General features: G+C 47.4%; 1 long non-coding RNA gene across 1 annotated transcript in view; it reads left to right on the top strand.

Moving 5' to 3' along the window:
- Positions 1-8,130, top strand: part of LOC111140893 — a 44,439-nt gene extending 36,309 nt beyond the window's left edge. The window contains exon 3 of the long non-coding RNA XR_002640172.1: positions 6,834-8,130. This is a non-coding gene — a long non-coding RNA (uncharacterized LOC111140893). The remainder of the gene's footprint in view (positions 1-6,833) is intronic.
- Positions 8,131-23,737: the final 15,607 nt, after the last annotated feature.

Below are 23,737 nucleotides of genomic sequence, written 5' to 3'. Positions count from 1 at the left end.
GTGTGTGTGTGTGTGTGTGTGTGTGTGTGTGTGTGTGTGTGTGTGTGTGAATGTATATATTCACACACACACATACCACATATTCTTTATCCATTCATCTTTCCGTGGACACTTGGGCTGCTTCTAAAATTCAGCACTTGTTAGTAATGCTGCTATAAACGTAAGGGTGCATGTATTCCTTCAAATTAGTGTTTTTGTATTTTGGGGATAAATGCTTGTGTGATTACTGGGTCATAGGATAGTTCTATTTTTAACTTTTTTGAAGAACCACAGTGGCTGCACTAGTTTGCATTCCCACCAACACTACATGAGGGTTCCTTTTTCTCCACATCCTCACCAACACTTCTGTCTTGTGTTGTTGATTTTAGCCATTCTGACAGGTGTGAGGTGAGATCTCATTGTAGTTTTGATTTACATTTCCCTGACAATGAATGATGTTAAGTATCTTTTCAGGTGTCTCTTGGCCATGTGGATGTAAAAAGGCGTCATTTTAAATATGAAACATGAAGATTATTTGTAGCCATGCAGTACATGCATGCTGTGGGGACGGCCAATGGAAAAGCAATCTGCTGATCTGACCTTTCAGGCAAAAGCAGCACTCTCAATAAAGAGAAAACTGCTCTAGATTTCTCTTTCTAGTGGCCCACAGCCCTCCAGGTTCCCAGGGACAAAGGTGTTACACCACACACCCAGCCATTTCTATCACCAGAGGGACTCACGGATCCTGGAGGTTTCTCCCAAAAAGGTCTCTCCTTGGCTAAGGGTGAGATAATCACTTAGGTGGGGTCTGGGGAGGGAGGTCAACTCTGAATGCCTCAGGTGAAGAGTCCCTGCCCCTCCCCAGATCGTCCTGGTCCGGACACTGGACCAGCCTGACAGGCCATTTCCTGGATGACCCAGGTACAAAAAGCAGATGCCATCTGTCGTCCTGGGTGCTGGCTTCCAGTTATACCTCCAATAAGCTACACTGAATACCAACTTTCTGCCAAGAAATCTACTGGGTGTGGTAGAAACACAGATGAATCAGCCACAGACCTACCCTCCAGAAACACTCGATTTAATAGTGGGGAAGGAGACAGAGGCCATTCCTGGTCATTAAAAACCGTCCTTCCCAGGGGTGCCTGGGTGACCCAGTCAGTTAAGCGTTTCCCTTCAGCTCAGGTCATGATACTGAGATCTTGGGATTGATCCCCATATCCAGCTCCCTGCTCACCAGGGAGTCTGCTTCTCCCTCTCCTCCCCCACCCCCCATGTGGGCACTCCCAAGTGCGCTCTCTCTCTCTCTCTCTCTCAAATAAATAAATAAAATCTTTAAAAACCCTTCTTCCTGGTCTCTTGTTCCCTCCTTTCACATGCCTGGTCTGGGTCTAGCTCCCAGCACTCCCCAGCACTGGAGGCTGGGGGCTGTCACCATTCAGCGGAATCCTGGAGTCACAGAGATGAGTAAATGAAGATGCTTTTGGTCTGGTGGAGAGCCCTTCCTGTAGCATACCTGGGGATAGGGCAATTCTGACCAGGTGCCCTCCAGCCATTCCCAGTGATGCTGAGGCCATGACCATCAGCTCTGGGCTGGGGAAACCCAAGTCCCCTTGCTGGCTGGGCTCCACATTGACCAAGGGAGCCCAGGGGCCCCTGCCTTTGCATCGGCCTGGCCCAAACCAATCAAATCGCAGGTCTCTGGGGATTACAGCTGCTGCATACATGATTATCCACAGGAAGATGAGATAGGCTCAGGTAACTGTCAGGGCCTGCTGACTTCCCGAGGACCTCCTTTTTCTTGGAGTCCTGCCTCCCTTATTCCTTAAGGACCTGGAAACTGGCTTGCTCCCTTCTCACCGTCACCCGCATGTCCCCTCCCCCAATCCCATTTGCAAGAGAATCACTTACAAGAGAACAGGGACCCAGAGATCAGAAGCAGATTTAGATCTTGCTCTGCAGCTCCGTTTGTGTGACTAGGGCAAAGCACCTAACCTTTCGGAACCATAGTTTCCTTTATCTGTAGAATGGTGATAATGACCTTGCTTACTTCATAGTATTGTTCAGAGGCACAGAGGATACAGAAGCAAAATTCTTGTCCTTAACCCGCCTTAAAGCCTAACAAGGGAGTTGGACAAGCACACTCACTGTGTGATCTGTACCAGACCAGAGGCTTGTTTGGGATGCAAATAGTGAGCAGAGTGGAGGCAAACTAATTCTATCTAATAAGGGGGACCTGCAGAGCTGCCATGAGGCGTGGGGCATGGAAGCAACTTTCCGGGGCTTGGGACTGGCGCTTGTTGAACACCAGACACTCTGTTAAGCATTTTACCCATGTTTTATTTAGTCCTCACAATAAGCCTGTGAGATAGGTTTTATCATCCCCATTTTATAGATAAGCAAACTGAAGGTTAGAAAGGATCATGCATTGCCTTGGCATAGTATTAACTGAGCATCACCTACGTGCTAAATGTTGCCTGTATAACAGTACACAAAACAGACCCAAGTCCTCTGCTTCTGGAGCTTGCATTCCATAGGTGAAGTCACTTGCCCAAAATGAAACTGGAATGTGCCAGAGCTGGGACTCAAACTCAGGTCTGGTGGCCTCCTGCGCTTGTGCTTTTCCCACCTCACCCCAGAACTCACTGCTCCCCAGGACACCCCTCTCATTGGGGGCACAGACTGCCCCTGCCAGCCCTTCTGGGGAATTTGGAGATTCCAAAGCAAGGCTGGGTCGGAGATAGGAGAGGAGCTGACATTTCTGTAGAACTTTCTATGTCCCAGGCCCTTCCTGGCAGCACTGCCCCCCAAAGACTGAATGCCTGACTACCTGGATGTTTTTCCTAGGGAGGGATGGAAAGGGGGAGCTTCCCCAAGGGGGATTCAAAGGATGATAGGGGGCTCTGTATGCTTCCCTCAGAGGGAGACACCCTCTTCCTGGCTCAGATAGGGAATCCCTTTGGATTTCACTGGGTTTAAGAGTGGGGCCTATTGTTTCCCTAGTGTTTAGATCATCTGAGGGAGGAAAACTCCAGACCAGGGTGTATCTGAGGATAAAATCAGCCTCTGGCATCTAAGTGGATTCTGGCTCCTTAGTAAAAGGCTCAGCTCTGCTCTTCCACTGTTCTGGGCTTCAGGCTGCTTCTTGATGCCATGAGACCCATGACACTCCCACTGGGCAGTGATGTTGGTTTCCTCAACCCAAGAAGACAATCAGGGATTAGCAAACCTACCCCACTAAGAAAAAAAGATGCAGTTTACTCCTAGTGGCAGTCACTTGGAAACAATCTAAATGGCCAATGTTCGGGGATTAAATGAATTATGGTAAAAACATGCATTAAGTAGAATACTTAAAATTAAAATTTTAATTTTAATTAAAATCGGCACATGGAAGAAAATTAATGGCATTAGAAGGGTGCTTATAATAGGTTTAGTCAAAATTCATGACTAAAACAGTGTACACAGGGGCACCTGGGTGGCTTAGTGAGTTAAGCCTCTGCCTTCGGCTCGGTTCATAATCATCTCAGGGTCCTGGGATCGAGCCCTGCATCAGGCTCCACTCAGTGGGGAGCCTGCTTCCCCCTCTCTCTTCTGCCTGCCTACTTGTGCTCTCTCTCTGTCAAATAAATAAAATCTTTTTTTAAAAAAAAGTGTACACAGAAAAAAATGGACAACCCAATCTTGCTTTTTTAAAAAAGATTTATTTATTTATTTGAGAGAGTACATTTTCAAGTGTGGGGAGGGGCGGAGGGAGAGAAGCAGACTGCCCACTGAGTACAGACCCTGGACCCCCAACCCTAACCCCACCAAGGCTGGATCTTAACCCTGAGATCATGACCTGAGCTGAAATCAAGAGTCGGTGCTCAACTGCCTAAGCCACCCAGGTGCCCCAACCTGATCTGATTTTTTAAAATTCTGTGTATATGCATAGAAAAATGTCTCCAAGGATGTATACCAAGTATGAGCAGTAGTCCTCTCTGGGTAGTAGAATTGTAAGTGATTTTTTTCCTCATCTTTTCAGTATTTTCCAATCCTTCAGTGAAAATGCACGTTTTTCGTAACCACGGAGAGAAAATCCCACGGTATATATTAAAGAGAGAAGAGGAAGAGAATATCTCCTTTTGGCCCTGTACTTAGATGACCACAGGCCCTGGCCAGCTCTGGGATATTTGGACGCTGAAAAGTAGTGGGTCAGGGACCAGCACGTGGAGAACTAGCCCAGCACAGACACCATGCCCAGACAGGCCACCTGACCCCAAAGCTTCCTCTCACCCCATCTCATTGGTTGGCTTTGCTGCATTTGTTGGCATCTGTCTCCCCAGGACGATCGCCTCCTCCACAAGTCAGGCTCTATTACCTCTTCTGTTCCCTCTGACTTCCCATCAGAAGAAGCAGCCCAAATGAGATCTTGGTTTGTAAGCAGCAGAGGACATACTCAGCAGCCCCAAGCTCTGGGCATTGATCCTAAAGCGACAGGGGCCAGTGAGAAAAGTGGGAACTCCTTCATGGGAGTCTAGAAATAGGCAGATAGCTGGCTTACGGGGACAGATGCTGGCTGAAGGTCAGCAACCTGCAGAACCTGGTCCAGCTTGGTAACTACGGCTGCCACTGAAATCGGGGCTGTGGAAATGACAGCTTGGTGTGAAGTACAGGTTGAAGCAATTCATCTGATCACCTCTTCCCCCTTCACTCCCAGGGCTCCCAGGGCTCCCAGGGCTCCTGCGGCCGCCATCTCACTCTGCCTATAGGCTGATGACTTCGGCTCTTCTCTTTTGAACCTGTTGCAGTCAGGTTGTCATCCCAGCCCTACCACTGAATCTGCCCTTGACCAATATCACCTGGGACTCTAAGTTGCCAAATCCGGTGATTAATTCTTTGTCCTCACATGACTTGACCTATCACAGTGGATTTGGCCATCCTCCTTAAACCCCTTTCTCCTGATTTTCCTCCTATTATACTCCTTCTCAGTCTCCTTTACTGTCCCTCAGTCCTTAGTTTCCCTGTTGACAGTTATCCCCTTGGTGGCCTTATCCTGTGTCACTGCTTTAAAGAGCCACACTCTGAGCACTTGCAAATCTTCATGGCTAGTCTAGATCTCTCCCCTGAATTCGCACATCTACCCGCCTACAGACCTCTCCATATCAGTCTCTAAAAGGCATCTCCTACTTAACATCTCTAAAACTGAGTTTCTTAATCTCCCCTCTCCAACAGGCTCCACCAGCACAATGCAAGCCAGATAGTAGCAATTCTAGTTCTAATTCTATTTGCTTGAGGCAAAAGTCTCAGAGTCCTGTTGGAATTCTTTATTTCAAACCCACCTCTAATCCATCGGTGATACTGTTGGCTCTCCTTTCTAGAATCTGACCATATGTCTGTACCTCCATGCTGCCTCTGTAGTCCAAGCCACCGTCATCTCTTGCCAGAATTTCTGTAGTAGCCTCCTAACTGGTTCTACCTGTGCTCCCCAATTTATTCTCAACATAGTGTCCTGAGTGATATGGAGAGGGGAGACTTTTGTTTTGTTTTGTTTTGTTTTGTTTTGTTTTGTTTTTAAGAAGTGGGTGGAGGGGGAGAGGGAGAGAGAATCTTAAGCAGGCTGCGTGCCCAGTGTGGAGCCCAGTGCAAGGGTGATCTCATGACCCTGAAATCATGACCTGAGCCGAAATCAAGAGTGACAGATGCTTAACCAACTGAGCCACCCAGGCGCCCTCAGAGTGATATTGTTAAGATGTGAGTCACATCATGTCACTTTTCTGTGTAAAACTCTCCCGTGGCTCCCATCTGAGTCAAAGCTCAAGTTCATCCAAGGGCCTTCTTTTTGTGCCCTGCATGTTCAGATCCTCACTGCCTCTCTGATCCCCTATCTTACCTCCCCTTCACTCACCCTGCTCTGGCCACACCACCCTCCCCAATGATCTTTACCATGTCAAACAGCCTCTCACCTCTGGGCCTTTGTACATGCTGTTATGTTCCCTCCACCTGGAAAGCTCCTTCCCCATTAAATGTCAGGGTTCAGGCCTTTATTTCTTTCAGGTCTTTATTCATAATTCACTTTCCCTGGCCATACTATTTAGAGTTTCAGTACTCCTGCCCACCTGCTCCAACACTCCCTTGACTTTCTCCTGTTTGCTTTTCCCTCCAGAACACGTTCCTCTTCTGACTACTATATACTGTATTTTATTTCCTTCTCCGGTTGTTGGTCGTGCCTCATAGAATGCAAGCTCCATGAAGGCAGTGTATTTGTCTCTTTTGTCTACTGCTGTATCTCCAGAGCCTGAGGACAGTGCCTGGCATATAGCTGGTGCTCAGTAAATGCCTGATGAATGGCTCTATGACTCAAAATACATGAAAGGATGATTTTCTGTTTATAAAAGGCCTTGAGGGGCCTCTGGGTGGCTCAGTGGGTTAAAATCTCTGCCTTCAGCTCAGGTCATGATCCCAGGGTCCTGGGATCGAGCCCCGCATTGGGCTCTCTGCTCAGCAGGGAGCCTGCTTCTCTTCCTCTCTCTCTGCCTGCCTCTCTGCCTACTTGTGATCTCTGTCTGTCAAATAAATAAATAAAATGTTTTTAAAAAATAAAAAATAAAAGGCCTTGAGACATGGTGGAAAGAGCCCTGGAGTTCCTGCCAGCATAGGAGCATCGAGAGACCGAGTGAGAAAGAAATGCCCCCAGTGGAGAATGTCCATGTGTGGAAGTCTGATGTGGGCCAGCATGCAGCCAGCTCACACCTCGGTGGCTTCTAAAGAGTCACCACAGATGAAAGGGATCCCAGTTCTCTTCCATCCAGGCCTTTTTTTGCCCCAAGGCCTGCCCTCAGGACTCTGTCTCAATCACTTACTTTCCTTTTCTTCTCTAGGTGCCAGAGTTTGTAGCCTTTTGGAGGAAGACCACAACAAGGTAAGAGAATAATAAGACTGTGTCTAGTTTGGGACTTCCAAACTTACAAGGCCTTGGAAGGTATTCAAGGAAGACCAGGATGTTGGAAGTGTTGGCAGCTAGATGAAGCGAAGGTCCAGAGGACTCATCTTGACTTCCTGGATAGAGTGTGGGTGCTGGGACAGTGAGGACAGCGCAGTATTTAACAGTGGATCATCAGCGGTGGCTGCAAGGTCTCAGACCCAAGAAGATTGTGCTCCCCTTGGGAAGACAGGGCAACCTCCCCCAAGCCAGTCGGCTGTGTCCATAGCCTGGCTCTCCTGCTCTGCCTCCCCGGCCTCCCTCCAGGCCTCTGTCTTTCACCCCTTGCTTTTCCTCCAGGCCTGCTGAAGTCAGGGTGTCCTGGGCATTCTTTCTTTCTTTCTTTCTTTCTTTTTTTTTTTTAAGCAAGGATGGTTTGGATGTAGATGTAGAGAAATATAGGATGCTTCCTGCATAGGGATTCTCTGATCCTGGGTTAAACCACAGTCCAAATTTTAAAGAGTGAAAACACTCAGTAAATAATGGCTGTGGGGAATTGTGTACCAATGTGCATAGTGTTAAAAATGTGTCCAGCATTGGACCAAGCGATTCCACTTTCTGGAATTTATCCTAGGAAAATAATCACAGTTATGCAAAGATGTGTGTACAAAGATAATTTGTCACTGCATTGTTTTTATAAGAAAGAGTGAGAGAGAGGAAGGAAGGAAAGAGAAAAGAAAGGAAAAGAATTGGAAAGCCCAAGAAAAAGGAATTAGTCCTTTAAAATCTGGCACATCCACACAAGAGCATGTCACACAGCAGGATGACCTAGGTGTGTAGTTAATGGCAAGAAAGAAGTTTGCATATATTACTAAGTTAAGGAACAAACAAACAAAAAAAAAAGGAAATGTAAAAAACTCAGCAAACATGCAAAGTGAGTGGCTTGGGAAACAGGCTGGAGGGCTGAAATCCAGGTCAGTCTCTTTTAACCCATGTGAGAGCTCAGGCAGGTGATTTGATCTCCCTAAGCTTCTACTTCTTTCCAGTAGAATGGGCATAATAACACAGGTCTTGCAGAGTTATAAGAATTGGGTGGGATTAATACATCTAAAGACCTGGGCACAGATTCCAGCCTGTATTGAGTGTTCAGCAGGTGGGCACCCAGATGAGGTGTGAACCAGTAGTATTTTTACTTGTGTATAAGCCTGGAAACGTTCTGGAAATTCATAGTCAAGTAGTGGTTTTATTTGGCTGGTAAAATATTGAGTGATTTTCAAATTTTTCTTATTTTTGTGCATGGAATAAATGTTACTTATTTAATGATGGTGTAATTTTTAAAAGGAAGTAACAATTGAAAAGGTTAAAAGAAAAAAAACCTGCCATGCACTTGTCAGGCAAGCCAGCTGTGCAGTCTGGGTGAGTAGAGGTAGGAGGGAGGAGGAGGAAGAAGGGCAGTGGGTAAAGGAAAGAACTGGAAGGACTGTTGGGCCTGAGGGCTGGTGCCCAAGGAGATGCACTTCAGAGGTAAAGCTCAAGCTGCTACAGGCATGTTCCCCACTCTGGCCCCTCCTGGGGAGCTCCTGGGGCTCTCCTGGCGGGAGATACGGTGACTCAAGGCCCATCTGTCCCATGAGATGGCGATAAGTGTGTGCAACCAGCTCCAGCAGCAGAGCACATCAGCGGAGGGGCCCTGGGCCTTCAAAACCCAGCATCTTGTCCAGGCCCAGAGCAGGAGAGGCAGGAAGTCCTAGGGAGTTCCTCAGTTCCTCAAAGAATGACTAGCTCCTCTCTTCTTTGGCTCCCTGGCCAGATCCACACTCAAGAGCAGGGTCTCCCCAGTCAATACAACCTGCTGGGAAGGGGAGCCAGTGACTGGTGACCGCTCCGGGTTGCTGTGTGGGCTCCCACCCTCTCCCCCACGTGCCAACTGCCTTCACTGGCCAGTGAGATTGGGAGAAACTCTTCCACGTTAAGGAGGTGCCAATTTATTCAGCATTCTCGGGGCATGGCTCATCCACGCAAGTGACTTCTCCAAATAATCAAACTTAATCCCATTGCATTGCAATTTTTCATTGTACTCATTTTTAATTAATTTCTGTTTTATCACGTTGATCAAAATAATGCAGACATACGGTTTCTGTATCAACAGTACAGAGAGGCTGGGAATAAAAACCTTCTCCCTTAGCTTCCTCAGTCCTGCTCTCTCTAGAGATAGCCTCTTTCAAATCTTTCGTTAGTTTCTATTTCTGCTTATACTGTTATTTCTTGATTTACCGATTTTAGACACCTGTTGACTTGTGGGAGATAAGAATTGAGCTTCCTACAAAGTCATTTCCAGTTCTCCCCCATCTCCCAGTAAGAATATAACATGATTTTTGGTTAACTCAGTAGTGAATGTAGAGGTATTCTTCACTGCTGAGCTAAGTAGTGTGTTGTGTGGGGGAAAAGTCTTGTATCTTTGATAATTTTCTCCCTTCTATTTTACCTGTTGGACCTACTGGATTTACTCTTCTGATTTTCTTATATTTTCTCTATTTCCCTGCCCTTTGCCCTTGGGTCTCCTTTCTTGGGCAACTTTACTTGACTTTATCCTCAAACCTTGCTGCTGATGTTTTAATTTCGGCTTTCATATTTTTTTTTTTAAGATTTTATTTATTTGGGGCACCTGGGTGGCTCAGTGGGTTGAGCCGCTGCCTTCGGCTCAGGTCATGATCTCAGGGTCCTGGGATCGAGTCCCGCATCGGGCTCTCTGCTCAGCAGGGAGCCTGCTTCCCTCTCTCTCTCTCTCTCTCTCTCTGCCTGCCTCTCTGCCTACTTGTGATCTGTCCCTGTCAAATAAATAAATAAAATCTTAAAAAAAAAAAAAACTTTAAAAAAAAAAAAAGATTTTATTTATTTATTCGAGAGAGAGACAGTGAGAGAGAGCATGAGCGAGGAGAAGGTCAGAGGGAGAAGCAGACTCCCCATGGAGCTGGGAGCCCAATGCGGGACTCGATCCCGGGACTCCGAGATCATGACCTGAGCCGGAGGCAGTCGTCCAACCAACTGAGCCACCCAGGCGTCCCACGGCTTTCATATTTTTAATATACAGTTATTCATTCTTGTCTTCTGTGCCTTTTTTCATAATCACATTCTTGTTTTATGGATATACTCTTGATCTCTTACCTCTATGAAGGCATTATTTTTCTTCTATTTGTTTTGTTTTGATTTTCTTCTATTCTCTTTATTATCTTTGTTTCTACCTAGCTGCCTTTTGCATGTTTGTTTTCTCTCTTTCATGATGGAGGTATTCCTCAAATGTCAGATGTCCTGGCTGTCTGTTGATACTTATTAATGGAGCAATAAAAACCTGAATTAAACTGTATGTTTGGGGACAACGTATCAGCTGGGGATTTGCTATAGGGAGCAAGCTGGTCTTTTCATTAACAAGCCTCTAAATGTCAGGCTCTGTTCTCTAGAGCTAGGTTTCTCAACCTGGGAGCTATTGATATTTTAGTACAAATAATTCCTTGTTGTCAGGGGCTCTTGTGCACTACAGAATGCTTAGCAGTATCACTGAACCCCCAGATGCCTTTTCTATACTTGTGATAACGAAAAATGTCTATAAACATTGCCAAATGTCCCCTGGGAGGCAAGATCACCCCACTGAGATCCACTACTTAAGCCATTCCACTTCTCCAGAGAAGCATTCTGACTCTTGTTCCCATTACTTATGACTGCATAACAAGCCACTCCAGAACTTAGCAGCATAAACAACAGCCATTTTATTCTTCTACAAGTCAGGAATTCAGAAAAGGCATAGCTCCACAATGTCTGGAGCCCAGGTTGGGGTGACTGAAATGACCAAAGGCTTGAGTCACTGGGATTTGGAACAGCTGGAGCTGAAGGATCCACTTTCCAGATGGTTCCCCACTTGGCAGGGATAGCAAGAAGCCTGGGCTCAGCTGCGACTGGTGACCAGAGAGGCTGCACATGGCATCTCTAGCATCCAGCCTAGTAGCTGGATCTCATACATGGTAGCTCTGAGCTCTTGTGTGAATGCTCCAGCAAGCAATGTGGGGACTGCATGGCCTTTTATGGCCTGGTCTTGGAAGTCACATGGCTTCACTTACTACTGCAGTCACAAGGCCCCCCCAGATTCATGGGAAGGGACTGATACCCACTTCTCAATGGAAGATGTGTTGAAAAAATTTGCAGCTATGTTTTAAATTCACCCCACTCCAGAACAGGGTGCTATATGCCTGGGGCAGGGTGAGATGTGAGGCGTGGAGACCTTGAAGCTCACTGTGCAGTCTTCAGACTTTGTCCTCGTCACCCATTTGCATCCTTGTGCTCATCTGCCGTCTCCTCTGCCTCCATTTCTCATGTTCAGAATCTTTTGTCTCCTGCTCCATGAGGCAGAGCGTGGAGTAGGATCGAGAAGGATTTACCTCGTCCCTTACCCCACTGAATCCTATGCCTACCTGACTCCTACCATCATCATGGCTAATTTCCCTGAGGTCTGAGCTCATCCAGGGTTCTGGGGGTGAAGGGGCTGGCCTCCTGTCAGCAGCCCTGTCCGTGGGCCCTAGGAGACTAGCTTCCTCCAAGCCAGCCCTCATTCCTCCCTCTGCTTTCTCTCTTCCTGGAGGCTCCTCCAATCTCATCCACCCATGTCTCCTTTACCATTCCCTTTGCACTTGAAGGTCGATACCATTTTCTTTCTTCTTTTTTTAAATTTATTTTCATTTATTTTTTAAGTTTTTATTTAAATCCCAGTCAGTTAACATACAGTGTAATATTAGTTTCAGGTGTACAATATAGTGACTCAACAATTCCAATGCAGTGACCACATTTAACTCTTTGCTGTTAATTCAGAGTTATCTTTATGAATGTTCATGTTTACCTTGGAATTATGAAGCTAAGTAGAGCAATTTGGCCCTGCATGATGGGGACTGGGATCACTGTGCTAAAATCCCTTCAGCCTTTTTTCATGGTCATCTCTGTCTTGGACTGCCTCTCATCCCATTCATTTGTGGTGAGGGTGCCACATTATAGCACATGAACTTTCTTTTCTTCTTCTTCTTTTTTTTTCTTTTTAAAGATTTTATTTATTTATTTGACAGCGAGAGAGAGAGAGAGAGAGAGAGAGAGTGAGTGCACAAGCAGGGGGAGTGGCAGGCAGAAGCAGGCTCCTTGCAGAGCAGGGGAAGCCCGATATGGGATTCGATCCTGGGACTCTGGGATGATGACCCGAGCCAAAGGCAGTGGCTTAACTGATTGAGCCACCCAGGCGCCCAGCACATGAACTTTCAATCTGCTCCTCCAGAGTGACTAAACCAGATGGCTGTTCGTAGTGTCCCTGCCATGGCCCTGCTCCTACCTATTTCCTGCCTACCCTTCCTCACTCCTTCCTGCATTCAACTTTTGTGGATTGCCTCAATCTGGCTCCATGGTACTTGCTTCCAGTTGGATTTGGCCAACTGAAGACCCCTGCGGGGGCTTGGAGAATAATGGTGGGGTGCTTTAGGGTCCTTTATCCCCCCAGTTACCTCCCTTGCTATGCCTCGGGTCAGGAGGATCTGGGTTCTTCACTTTAAAGCCACAACGCCTACAGCAGCCTTCTCCTCTAGCCCTGTGTAGGTTCCACTAACCTCTCCCTTCAGGTTGGAGGTAACAGCTCCCTCACTGTAGCTGGCTCTAGGGGGCTTCTCTTCCCATTGTCCTTCTCCTTAGTCCTGCTCACCATGGATGTGTACAAGCTCTCCTCGGTTACCTGGGCAGTGCGCATCTGTTTCCCACTGGGACTCTGACGATACAGAAACTTTTTCTCATTTGCATCTAAAGCAAGAATAGTCCCCGAGAGAGATCCTCCCAGTTCTTTGTATGAGCTTTGTGACATCTCAGGACTACACAGGGGCTTTTAAAAATTCACTTTCGAGTTTTTAACCATGATGCACGATAGAAGGTACTGGATTAGTGACTTCTCCGTATGGGGGAATATGACTCACTAAAGTGTTTTGAGGAGGAAAATAAGCCTGTCAATAAAAGGAAACCAGGAGAGAGAGAGTATATGATTACTTTCAGAAATTATATGGCCAACTGGAAAACATCAACAGTTTCAGAAAATGAAGAAATATCTTCCTGAACAACAGATCCTTGTTGGGTCTCTAAGGTGAAGTGTAGGTTTGAGGGACATCCAGGCCATGTCTGGGTTGGATTCCCCTATATCTGACATGAGGAGTCCCTTAGGTGAGACCCACTAAGCTTGTGTGTTTCCAGCTCAGTGGCCTCCTTGATGCTTTTGAGGATCCTATTCTGAGGAATAACGTGTGCTTGTTCCCTGGATGAGGATGACTTGGAGCCCAGACAGGCCCACAGCCTAGGCCCCGGTCACATCTCACACCCAGGAGGAGCACCCGGAGCCCACCTGTCCTTCAGCCACCTCCGGATCAGCCTGCACGACTCCCCTGCTAGAACGCTCTCTGGATTCTCTTGCCTCCTCGATCTCCTGGGCAGGTCAGGCCTCAGTTTTTGGTTGGATTTGTACAGTCCATTGAAGCACACATACCTCTAGGGAAAAAGTAGAATCAAGTACTCTTCTTGGCCACCCATTTCCTGAAGCACAAAGAGGAAACATTTCATCAGTGCTTTGTAAAGGTGATGACAGGAAGGGGTAGTGGCTCCCTGGCTGGCAGGGCTGGCTGCATGGTGTTTCACAGATGAGGGAGGTGAGATGGCACATGGGCAGGGAGGCCCAGCCAGGGACAGCACAGGCACAGCCCTGGGCACAGTGTCCCACGGGTTACTCCGGCAGAGCCGTAAACCCTCAGCCCTCCTGGGCAGGGAGGAAAGACCTGGGGCATCACCCCCATTTCCCGGGGGGAGACAAAAGCCAGATAAATGGGGAGTGACAGCTTCAGTGGAGAGACACTCCTGTCTTTACACCCCAGCTTCCTTATTCATGCTTCTTTCACTTCCACGGATTTCTTTTTTAATTTGGGGAATGGAGACTAGACAGTTGAAGACAGATTTGTTTCTAATCTGGCTACCTTCCAGTGATGTAGCCTTTATCAGTTTAGCTTGTCCTCTTCCAGCCCACGCCACTCTGTGTCCCTTGGCCAAGGAAGCTCAGCCAGGCCGCCCCCCCACCCACCCCACAGCCCAGTGTCCCACCCAGCAGAGCTGCAAGAGGCCCCAGGACCCTTCCTGTTCACTCCTATTCTGCAGACATGATGCCATGAGGCAGACATGTAGGAACATGGACATAAGGGGCAGCCAGTGGCTGGATGGTGGAGGGCCCCGGAGGGCTGGGGGAAGCTTCTGAGAGATGCAGAGTCCTTCCCACAGCAGAAGGTTCATAGTCTGTGCACATGGGGGATGAAGCCCAGGAGGACAGAGCTCCTATGTAGGCTGTAAGCCCGTATCTTGTCTTTTCCTGTCCAAGCTGCCCATTGTGGAAGAGAGTATGCCAGAGGTGGCCATTGCTGGGATGGCTGCCTCTAACCACAAGGAGAGGAAGGAACATTCTCAGCCTGGGCACTTGAACCCAGCCTGCTGCAGTCCTCAGCAAGATGTTGCAAGTTCCTAATCTGGACCCAGAGGCCAGGGAGTTTAGGTATCCTCTGGAACCCAGAGTTGACTGTTAGCCACAAACACAGACATCCATGGGGCCAACACTGCCCCCTCCCCAACGTCACATCCTCAGCAGTGCCTCTGGTCTGGGTAATATCCTGGGCAAGCCTAGTCCTTCATCTCTGTAAATGGCCCTGCAGCAGCTGTGTGACCAGCCACCTCTCTGGGACGGGGGCGGGGTCCACCTCGCTGCCACACACACCATGACAGACTGATGCAACCATCTTTCATCAGACACTGCCAGGGAAGAAACACATTGCAACAGCGTGTGGCTGTACTTCCTCTGCCCATGCACGAGGCTTGCTCACCTCAGCCAAGATGGACCTCTTCCCAATCCAGTGTCGCACCCCAGCTGTGAAGTGCCTTCGGTCAGGACCACATGAAGCCCCTGAGCGGATCTCCTCCTCCCAAGAAATTAAACCAGTGGCTTTCAACCCTGGCGGAGCATTGCAGTCACCAAGGATATTTTAAAAATATTGATGCCTGGACCTCACTCTCACTCCAAAGATACCAACTGAATTGATCTGGGTTAAAAAAAAAAAAAAAAAAAAAAAAAAAGAAATCTAAGTGTGTGTTGAAGGATCACATACATGTATCAGTACCACCACAACAAACCCAAGGTGTAAATCTCAGTGAATTTTCACTCAGTGAACTCAGTTAGCCAAAGTAACTGGCGTCCAGGTCAAGAAGCAGAGCATCACCAACGTCCCCTGGTGCTCCAAAAGGTAACCACCATTCTCACTTCTAACGGTAGAAATGAGTCTTGCCTGTTTTCAAGCTTTGTGTTATATAAAGGGAATCATATGGTATTTGGGGTTTTGTCTGGATTCTTCCACTCAACACTGTGTGTGTGAGATTCATGCAAGCTGTGGCTGATAGTTGCTGTAGTCTGTTTGTTCTCATTGCTATAGAGAATTCTGCCATATGGATACCACTGTTGCTGGGTATTTGGGTATTTGGATTGTTGTTTGGGGTTTGGGGTTAGGACTACTACCCCGATGAGCATTCCAGTGGTGTCTTTTGGAGCACATTTTTATGCATGTCCCTTGGGTGCCTACTCAGAAGTGGCATTGCTAAGGCAGGTATGGATATGAATGCGTTCAACTTTCCTATCTTATGCCAAATGATTTTCCAAAATGGCTGTACCCATCTGCACCCCTCCAGCAATGTGTGAGAGTGCCGGTTGCTTCATATATTTGCCAGCAATTGGTATTTTATATCTTTTTCATGTTGGCCCTTCTGGTGGGTGTGTATTATCGCAGTGTGGTTTTCATTTGCATTTCCCTGATGACTAATACAGCTGAGCACCTTTTCTTATGTTTATTAGCCATTTAGATTCCCTCTTTGCAAAGTGTCTGTTGAAGTATTTGGACATCAGTATTTTTAAGAAGCTCCTTAGGTGGTTGTTGTGTGCAGCCAAGGTTGAAAACCATTGAACTAAACCACAAGTGAGTATCTGCTGCTCTGTTTCTCGACGTCCTGCCCTTGAACTCAGAGTATTTTGGACCTGAGGGAACTTCATGAACTTAGGGAACGGTGACCTTTACACCCCCTGCCCCCACCAAGATGGGCCTACCTAGAAGAAGCAAGTGATTGGAGCTGGAGTTCAGGCAGTTGCAACTCTCTGGGAATGTAGCCTCCACTTCAGAAGGACCCAGAGAGGGCCTGTGGTGTCCACAGCTGCCACAGACATTTCCTGACCACAAAAATGATCCCTTACTGATCCCCCCAGAGCCCCAGGCAATCATGTGGAGGAAGTGGAGGGGCCACGAGCCAGGTACTTCCCAGTTTCTGGGCCAACACGAACATGACACAGCTCGTGTGGGGGTTTTGGTCAGCCGGGGACAGTGAAACATGTGTTACAAGGGCCTGGGTGGGGCTGAGGGAGGCCTGCCATCTGTGTGTGGCCTTTGTCCTGGGTGAAAGGGCAGCTAGTGAGGCTCTCCCACGTGGGTCCGAGACTGGCCAGGTCTTGAGTTCTGCACGTTTGCACAGAGGTCCCTGTTGTTGTTTCTCTCACCTGTAATATCTCCTTTGTCCTCTGCTCCTCACTGTTGGGGCCCTGCTCCAGGACCTTCCCTGGCTACCCCACCCTATGAGCCCCTCACCCTGCTGAGCTTGGGCAGCACAGGGAGACAGTGGGGCTTCTGGTTGCATGCTGCTTTGTACTGCCATGCTGTGTCATCGGGCTCATCACATCCCCACTCTGGACTGCACTCTGTCCCCGGGGACTGCTGAGCACCTATCTCTGCTCCCCAACAGTGGGTAGAATGGCATCTGGTAACTCAGTGACAACAACCTCAAACTTGAAAAGAAGATGCAATAAAAATACGGACCATACACCAAGTCAGCATTTTCCTTCCCTCAGACAAGAGCTGTGCAGGTGTCAAGCAGAGCTACCCTTTGTGGGTTCCCTGCTGGCACACGTGCCCCACGTCTGGTGGGTGAGGAGCTCTGTGCAGTGAGTCTGGATGAGACCTCCAGTAGGGTACTAGGATTGGTGTGCAGAAAGGCCCCTTAGGCAAAGGGGATCCCAACACTCTGATGGAATTCACCATGGTGTCCAGAGCTCGGGAAGTAGGGCGACAGCCTCGCCAGTGCCCTTCCACACGCTCTTTGAAAAGAGCACAGTCCACCTTCCGTTGACCCAAGTCCCTCCAGCGGTGTGACATGAGATGGAGGCACGTGGGCAAAGTTGACATATGGGAGACCCGTGAGCACAGAATCAGCTCTGGACTCCCTATTGTGCCACATTGTGTGGATTCAGGCCTATCTTGGAAATTGCTCTGGACACAGAACTTTTTGTGTCTCGTGGTCTAAGTACAGATGTCGGTGTTCTCTTGATTGGCACAAACGGTAGTCCGCATCGCCCAGTGACCAGGGTGCAGCCTGCAGCCTGGCATGGTAACGGATAGAAGCCTCTCTGTGGCAGTGCGCGAGCATTCCGGTTGCTTCACATCCCTGCCAACAACCAACATGTTCTGTCTTTAGCCATCTGAGTCTCATAAAAAGAGAGACCCCCTCGCATTCCCCTGAATGTGCATCCCAGCCTCTCCCCTTTCACCAGAGCCCGCTCCCAGCAATCTTGCCCTTCAGTTCTCTCAAACCTGGGTCTTCACGCTCTCATCCACTGGCTGCGATGGTGCGGCGTTTGATGTGCTCCTGCCAAACTGTCTGTGTCATGCTTCCCTCCCCGCTTCCCCACACAGTCCAGCCATGCTGTCTGCCTCTCCCAGCCAAGACTCCGGAAAAAGAGAACTCCTCTCTCCTCCTCCTCCTCAGGACTTATTCATGGTATTCATTTGACCCCTGCCTGTGCTGGGCTTCACACACAAGTCCCCCTGGGTCTGCTCTCATGAGGCTTCTAGCTGAGGAGGGAAGACAGACATTAATTATTAACAAGAGCTCATGGAATGGCGGTGGGGATAAGCTCTGCCATAGCCCGATAGCACGGCCCATGTCCTTTCTGCACGTGAGCACCTGCAAATGTCCACGTGTCCTTCGAGGCTCAGCCCACCTGTCACCACATCTGTACCACCTTCCCAACACTGCATCACCCAATAGGGTGGCCCTTTCGGCCCAGAACAGTCTTGGTTATAACTGCTCTGCATAGAGGATGAAATCCAAGAGCACAACCCAGATCGTGCTCCCCTGAGTCCCCCACCCAGCATAGAGCCCAGAGCACTCATCGGAGGTGCTTAGTAGATGAATGTAATTCTTGCCAAGACCGAGCTAATGTGTGTGAACATCTTTGTGGGCTGAGAATCTTTGCTTGCTTGCTTCCTTTTATTTTTTATTTTAATAGACTTTTGTCTCTTTTTATCATGATGAAAGTAATTTGGATTAGGTCATGACAATGTGAATTTACTTAAGAATACTGAACAGTACACTTACAAATGGTTAAGATGGTAAAATTTATGCTATGTGCATTTTACACAATTTACAAGAATAAAATTATGCAAAGAATAAGTATAGATGAGAGAAATAAGGGAGAAATTTCCATATTATTAAGAAATAAAGGACAAGGGCTTTGATTCAGGATTTGATTTAGACAGAATTGGATTAAAAATAAGTAATTTGGATTAGGGAAATGCAAATCAAAACCATAATGAAATATGACTTCATACCCTTTAGGATGGCTATTATCAAAAAAATAGAAAATAACAAGTAGGGGCAAGAATGTGGAGAAATTAGAACACAGTGCATTGCTGGTGGGAATGTAAAATGGTGTAGTTGCTGTAGAAAATTGTATGGTATTTCCTGAAAAAAATTAAACATAGAGGGGTGTCAGGTGAAGCGTGGCTTCACTGGTTAAGTATCTGCCTTCAGCTCAGGTCATGATCCCAGGGTCCTGGGATCAAGTCCCACATCAGGCTCCCTGCTCAGTGGTGAGCCTGCTTTCCCCTCTCCCCCTGCCTGTGCTCTCTCACTCACTGTTTCTCTCTCTCTCTCAAATAAATAACTAAAATCTTTTTAAAAAATTAAACAGAAAAAGGAGGCAGCAAGCATAGACAGACATGCTAAATACTAAACATTCTGAGAATAGTGCCTGTGACGTAGAAAGAGCTCTTTAAATGAAAGTTACAAAGAAATCCATGCTATTATTCAACTATGACAACTTATAAGGTAATACCAAGAAAATGGTGCAGAATATAAGAAACCAGGAGAAAAGGTAGAAATAATTCCTGATTCCTGCTCTCAGAATTGGTGAATTTTTCAGAGTGTCGGCATGTCCATTTCTTTGAATTAACTTAGGCTATCTAGGAAATTCTGAACTTCCTAGATCTATTGTTACAATCTCTAATCAATAATTTTCAGACACCGCAAATTTATCTGCTTCTATTTCAATATTTAACATCTATTCTGCCGTCATGCTTCTATCTTAAATAAAATCACCTGACTTGTTTTAGTGATGATAGCAATTTGCTAAAGCATTTTGAAAATGTTATTTTTTTCAGTTAACCATAATTCAGTTAGAAAATTTTTCCCTAAATAATGAGTGTATACAGTTGTGTGTGTGTAAATAATGTGTACAGTGATGTTTTTCTTTTCTTGGACACAATTTTCTTTCTCTCAAAAGGGTTGAGAAACTGCTGTAATTGATCAGTACTTGAATGATATTGGTGTAATTTCTCAGTTCAAAACTAATGTTATTAAGAGTTATTACATGATGAATATTTGACAGAAAAAAAAATTGAACAGAATTACCTATGATCCAGCAATTCCAATTCTAGATATATACCCAAAAAATTGAAAGCAAGAACTCAGAGGTGTTTTGTTTTTTTTTAAGATTTTATTTATTTACTTGACAGACGGAGATCACAAGTAGGCAGAGAAGCAGGCAGAAAGAGAGGAGGAAGCAGGCTCCCCGCTGAGCAGAGAACCCGACGCAGGGCTCGATCCCAGGACCCTGGGACCATGACCTGAGCCGAAGGCAGAGGCTTTAACCCACTGAGCCACCCAGGTGCCCCAAACTCAGAGGTGTTTTTATACTTGTTTTCATATAAGCATTATTCACAATAGCCAAAAAGTAAAAACAATCCAAATGTCCATGGACAGATTAATGGATAAACAATATGTAGCATATCCACAAAATGGAATATTATTCAGTCTTAAAAAGGAATGAAACTCTCCCACATGGGTTCATCTGGCGCGGATGAACCTTGAAGATATTATGCTAAGAAATGAAATAAGCCAGACACAAAAGGACAAATATTGTATTGTCCCTCATTTATATGAGGTAGCTAGAGTAGTCAAATGCATAGAAATAGAAAGTAAAATGATGGGAGTCAGTGGCTGCTGGTGAGGAGAAGAGGGAATTAGTTTAATGAGTTTGGTGTTTATGTTGAGGACGACAAAAAATTTTGGAGCTGGATGGTAGTGGTGGCTGCATGACAAGGTGAATGTGCTTATCACCATTAAATTGCACACTTAACAATGGTTGAAATGGGGCACCTGGCTGGCTCAGTTGGAGGAGCATGTGACTCTTGATCCCGGGGTTATGAGTTCTAGCACCACTATGGGTGTGGAGATTATTTAAATAAATAAAACTTTTTATGTATGTGTGTATTTCTTCTTAAAGATTTTATTTATTTATTTATTTGTGAGAGAGCAAACGAGCCAGGGAAGGGGCAAAGAGAGAGGGACAAGCAGGCTCCCCACTGAGCAAGGAACCTGACAACCATCAGTTTGACCATCAGCTTGATCACGGGACCCTGAGATCATGACCTGAGCTGAAGGCAGACACTTAACTGACTGAGCAACTCAGGCGCCCCATAAATAAAACTTTTTAAAAAATGGTTAAAATGGTAAAATGGTAAATTTTATGTGTGTATATTTTACCGCATTTTTTTTAAAAAGAGTAATTTGGGTATATTATGAACATTTTAGAAACCATTGGTAAGCACAAGGAGAAAAAATTTAAATCTTTCCAGCTAGAGATAGCCACTATTAAAACTGAGGTGAGGTCTATCTTCGGAGACCCCATTCAACCTATGGGAAGTCTCTTCCTCACATGCATCTCTCAACTGTTCCAGTTGACGCCGTTTCCTCCCTTTGAGCCACCCAGGACAAGTCTATCCCTGTCCTGGTCATCAGCCTGGAATAATTTCTCACACCCAATTTCACCCCCCTGTACCTCCAGGGTGACAGTTCTCTGAAAATGCCCATTTCCTCTGTGTTCCTGAAAACATGGTACAAGAGTGGGGCCAGTCATGAGTTGGGAAGGGTCAGAGAGAACAGCAAGTGCCTCTGCCCTTTCTCAGCTTCCACACATCTTAGATGGGTCCATATGAGCATGTTGGCTTCTTGTACAATGCACTTGTTGCGGGTCCTGCAAAAGCCGCCAGCTACTAAACCCCTGAGTCTGCTGGTCTGGCCTGCACTTGCCTGGGTCCCTGTGCTCTGCTTTGTTGTCCTTGCTTCTTGGACCTGGTGCTGGACCTCACATTATCCCTGTTGATTATAGCCTGTAGATCTGACTTCTGCAGTCTGCCAGGAGCCTGTGACCTCATGCCCCAAAGAGCACACCCTCCCTCTCCACTGTGAGGGAGCTGTGAGAGGAGTGAGGGCTCCACAGCCTCTGACCCCAGCTGGGCCCTGCAGAGGAGCAACTGCTTCCTCTCTTCCTCCCGTGAGAAGTGGCCCTCCTGCTCCATCCCAGGCACCACCATGCCCTGCAGAGCTCTAAGTCAGCAGGAATGAATGAAGCTCTCAGGACGAGGGGCTCCCTCCACCACATGGGCTAGTGGGTGGGCTGTGGTGGTTGCCCTGCTTCCACAGCCCTCAGCCTGGCCCCAGAGCCTTATCACACTGTCACATCCTATGGATGTGCCCCCAAGCTCCCACATTTGGGCCGAGCTACAGCCTCCGTCCCTACCTCTGCCCCCTGGTCTAGGAGTCAGGGCGTGGCCAGCTTCATCAGCAGTGAAAAATGAAGCAAGAGGCCCCAGTCACTCAGGTGACTGAGTTCATGTCTGTACCCCTTGGTTAGAGATGGTGACTTCTTTTGCCTCCAAATCCAGCCACAGACGTAAGACTCTTCTCTCTTTGCTTTGAGGCTTCCACGGAAGGGTTTATTCAAGGTTTCGACCAGGATCTTTACAGCCTAGTCCTGAGAAGATTATCTTTTTATTGCAACTTTGATTAATGATTGATCAAAAACTGATACTAGAAATACTGAAGAACAAATTTGCCCTAGAGATTAGGAAAGGTCTACATCTGCCAGGCTTAGGGAGCTCACCACCTGTTCCCTCCAAGGTCAAACTAGGGCAAGGGTACATTAGAAGGCCCACTTCACATACACACATGCACACAGACACACACATACAGACACAGACACAGGGCAAAAAAAAACAAAAAACAAAACAAAACAAAAAAACAGAAATAAATGTCCTTACAGCCTTTTTGGAATTAAACAGGCTATGAATTGCAAATAAATGGAACAAAGAACTGAAAGAAAGACCCCAAAGTCTCTCAATAGATTTTTTTTCTTGCTTGCTTCGTTTCTATTAATGCTTATTACAAAGTAACATCTTAAAGAGAAACTTGGGATGTGGAGAAGAGAGGAGCTTATGTGAAGACCATAGGCTGGGCTTCTTGTAGACCTCTAGTCCTAGAAAACGGTCATCTGGAATGTGTTCAACACCTGCTAGGGAAAGGGGGGGGATGCTGAGCAAAGTTTCACAAGCGTTCCCCACAGGAAGAGCCTTGGGGAGGGAATGGACCGCACCTCAGCTATGCTCTAGGGTCCCCATGCCCCATCAGAACCACTGAAGGGCCCAAACTTCCTCCCACCTCAGAAACTGGGGAGCCAGGAACCTGAATTTAACAACCTCCTGTACAGGGGGCTCGGCCAGTCCCTACCCCCTGGCAGCCCCAGGGAACAGGTGCTGGCAGGAACACTTTTCTTGCCGGCCTCCGCTCCCCTGTGGTACCCTGGAGCATGGGGAGTGGAGCTGCTTCTAAACGGAAACTGGAAAATGAAACTGGAAATCACAGCCTCGCCACCCTGAGTGCCGGGGTTTCTTTCCCACAGGGAAAGTCCCCAATGGGGGAGAAGCATGTTTAGTGAAGGTAACGCGGTAGTTCGTTCAGGAAGCAGCCTGGCCCAGGGCAACCAGCACATGCTGCCTGGGCAGCCTGCGGGCCGGGCGGCACCAGCACCAGGAGCTGGCCGGTTGGCCTCAGTCTGTCTAGCGTTTCCTCACTAGGAAAATGTAATTCCATGATTTATATTGAAAACCTCGGTTCAGAGGTGCTTTAGAAAGGACCCTGGCTCTTGGTTAATCTGAAAATGTTTCATTCCAAAACTGTTTCTCAGAACCAACATGTCATACCAGCAGCTTCTTGCCCCAGCGGCTTCCTTCACCCCCATGGCCTGCCAGGGCTCCCACACTTGCACAACGCAGGACCCTGATGAGGAATGGAGGTGCTTGAGTGAAGCCGAGGCTCAGAGGTACAAAACCGTAGTCTCTCCCAGCACTAAAGCAACTGCCAGCAAAGACACTGGCCAGGGGCAACTGGGACGACAACAGCAGAGCGGGTTTCCTGGCAGCAGATTTCCTCAAGGGACCCACTGCAGGAGAGGAGGGCTGTGGGATGGGGGCCAAGAACCACTCCACACCAGCCCTCTGTTCCTCCGCATTGCTCGCCTCAGGGAATGGCTGCCCTAATACCCAGCCCCACACACTTCTTCTTTGATTAAGACCCTGGGGCCCCTGGGTGGCTCAGTTGGTTAGGCAGCTGCCT

This window comes from Enhydra lutris, unplaced genomic scaffold (genome assembly GCF_002288905.1).
Source record: "Enhydra lutris kenyoni isolate GAN:26980312 unplaced genomic scaffold, ASM228890v2 scaffoldscaffold5, whole genome shotgun sequence".
NCBI classification, from domain to species: domain Eukaryota; kingdom Metazoa; phylum Chordata; class Mammalia; order Carnivora; family Mustelidae; genus Enhydra; species Enhydra lutris.
This window is presented reverse-complemented; position numbering and strand designations above follow the sequence as displayed.